Raw genomic sequence first — 3,229 nt, 5'->3', positions numbered from 1 at the left:
CAGTTCCTGCAATATCCAGTTAGTCTTAGGAATCCTCTTAACTGTTTCTTTGTCTTAGGGAGAGAAAAATCCAGGAGTCCTTTAATCATTTCAGAATCAATCAACAGTCCATGCTTAGATATCAAGTGTCCTAGATATTTTACAACAGGCAGGCAAAAATGTAATTTGTCCTTGGACAATTTATGCCCCTTAGATGCTAGCTGTTGCAACAGATAAATTGTGTCCTTCTGAGAATCCAACTTAGTGTTTGAACGCAAGAGAAATCATCCACATATTGAATTAAAGTGGAGTGATTAGGGAATTCTATGTTCACTGTCAGCCTTGAGTATCTGGGAAAATTAAGTGGGCATCTCAGTATAGCCCTGTGGCATCACTGTCCAGGTATTTAGGCGATCTTCCCACGTGAAGGCAAAAAGATATTGACTATTCTTTTCAACGGGAATGCTGAAGAAGACACTGCCCAAATCAGTGACTGAGAAATAGCAGCTGTTATTTGGAATGGCCGAGAGCAAAGTGTGTGAGTTGGGAACCACAGGATGTCGGGGAATCACAATGTTCTTTATAGGTCTCGGATCTTGAACAAATTTCCAGCCTTTCCCATTCGGCTTTTTTACAGGCAAGATAGGTGTATTACAGGGACTAGTACAAGGAATTATAAGTCTATTTTCAAGAAATTCCTGAATGATAGGGCTTATCCCATTTAATGCCTCTGGTCTAAGTGGATATTGCCGAATATTAGATAGAGGCTTAGTGTTGTCAAAGTCACCTTAATAGGAGCGGCTGATTTAATTTTCCCAATATTTGAAGAGGATGATGACCATAATTCTCTAGGCACTTGCAATAACAAGTCATCAGTTTTCTCTTCTATTTGAGTCATTGATTTCACAATCATCAACCTTTCAGCAATTACAGTCTGGTCAGCCTCCCGATTTTCTGAATCTAGAAACATTTCACCCTTTTGTGAAAAGGACGTTGTATGCTTCTAGACGATCTCGTCCAATCAAATGAATTGGAGCACATTTAACCAGGAGTAACACATTTTTTTCTGTGATGGTTCTTAACTGAAAAATTATTGCTTCTGATTTAAAAACCTGCATTGGAAAATTCGAAACTCCTAACATTTGAACTGTCTGTTTACTCCGAGAGAGAGGGCAATGAATAAGGGTAAGGTTGAGGACAGATAAGGTAGCCATGGTATCTACAAGGACCTTTAAAGTTTCCCCTCCAATAGTTATCTCAATTTCCCCTAAGGCATTTGTGAGGACGAGGGGAAATACCTTCTTGTAATCTTCAGAGCAGCCCTATTCCTGTTTATTGTTGTCACCCCCTAAATCCCATTTGAGTTTATGGCAGTCTTGCTTGAAACGACCAGGCTTTTTGCAATAGTAACAGAAACGGTGATTTCGTTTCTGGTTAGATTTTAAAAGGATGACGTTTGTTGGGCCACGAAGCTGTTGTAGCTCTATACTCATAACCTTAGTGGCCTTTTTTTTTTCTGGAAGTTTTTAGATAATTTATCTGTAATAGTGACAAGAGCACTAGTGTGTATTAAAGTTCAATCCAGTTCATGTCTCTTAACTAACTTTGCTAATTCCTCATCTAATCCTTCTAAGGAAATTGAACTGAAAATTGAATCATTTTAATGATCCTCAAAACATTCAGGAGCCATCTCAGAGTGCTGTTTGAAGGTTTTCTCAAGCCTTTCAAAATAATCAAAGATAGATTTCTCGGGTCTATGCTTACATTGATGGACTTTAGCCCAATCTATCTTCCTGGGAAAAACTACTGGCATGGCTTTGTGTAAGTTTTGAGCGATATCCCTACACTCTTTAAGGTCATGAGGCTCATGCTTATGGAAATCCTCCAGGGGGTCTCTCCAATCTGCCTCTTTTATCCATTCATTTGCTTTGTTGTCAGACACCAGCAAATGCATAAGCTGATATAAATCTGAATATCCTGTGCATATGTTCTAACAATAAAATCAAATTCTTGAGCAAACCCTAAAGAATCTTGCAAAGGGTCTGGGAAGTTCTTCGTCAAATTCTTAAATTCACTTCTAGTCCAAGGAGTATACACAAGAACAGGCTCACCTCACCCAGTAACAAATTTCTCCTTAAAGGGAGCCAATATAACATTAGGACTTTCAGTATCTTCTCCCTGAGTGTTACTCCTTATTTTCTCTAGGGGTGGAGGAGGAGGGGAAGTTTAAGGAGGAGGAGGAGGTGAAGGAGGAGGAGATGAGGGAGGAGGAGGAGGAGGTGAGGGAGGAGGAGGGGAAGGATGAGGAGAAGGTGGGGGAGGAGGAGGAGAAGGAGGAGGAGGAGGTGAAGGAGGAGGAGGAGTTGAGGGAGGAGGATGTAAAGTGGATAGGTCAGTGTACGGAAGCTCAGAAAGGAAAGGATACACAAGTGCTGAGGGAGAAGGTAATGAACTCTGAGGTGCTGAAAGCGGCGGCAGTGGAGGAGGTAGAGGAGGTGAGGGGGTGGACAGCTTCTGACTTCTCTCTCTTTAATTCAGAAATGGTCTCAGTCAGTTTATGGTTAGTCTCCTGTAAACAAGTCATTTTATCATTATTACTCTTTGAAGCCTCTAAATGCCAATCGTAATAAGTGTCACCTTCTTTTGTTTTGGTTTTATTGCAGGCTTTTTCAATCTGTGTCTGCAAATACAGTAGTTTTCAGAAGTCAAACGTTCCCACTTTTTGCCATTTACGACCTAAGTCATCCTTAGTTAACCTTTTCCATTTAGTTAAATACTTGCAAGTATTGTTTCCGTATGCAGTATACTTGAAACCAGTGGGACTCCCTGTGGGGGGTTGTCCATCTGGAAGCCAGCAGGCTTTTGGAGCATGGTTTCCCATTTTTAGTTCTGTTTTTTTGTTTGTTTTTTAGAAAGTCTGAACAACTTCTAGGAACTGTGTAGTGGGTCACAAGTGTGCTTCTTTGAGTGTTATTCCCTAAAGGAATGTCATAATCACTCTCTTACGTGTCTCCATTTCTCCCGCTGGCAGTCTAGGATCATCGTGGGTGTTCGGAGTGCGGGTGACAAACCCTCATGTGCCAGTCCCCGGACGAAGCTATAATCAATTAACTTGAATGATAATGGAACGCCCTATAGGACCGCTATACGTCGTGCGGTTCACCTCTGACATTCCTACTGACAATTTTCCGTCACCTGTAAAACGCCTTTTCAGCCAGGAGGAGCCATGTCGCTTTTCTTCATAGGTGAA

Source organism: Diceros bicornis (assembly GCF_020826845.1).
Source record: "Diceros bicornis minor isolate mBicDic1 chromosome 30 unlocalized genomic scaffold, mDicBic1.mat.cur SUPER_30_unloc_7, whole genome shotgun sequence".
Lineage (NCBI taxonomy): Eukaryota > Metazoa > Chordata > Mammalia > Perissodactyla > Rhinocerotidae > Diceros > Diceros bicornis.
This window is presented reverse-complemented; position numbering follows the sequence as displayed.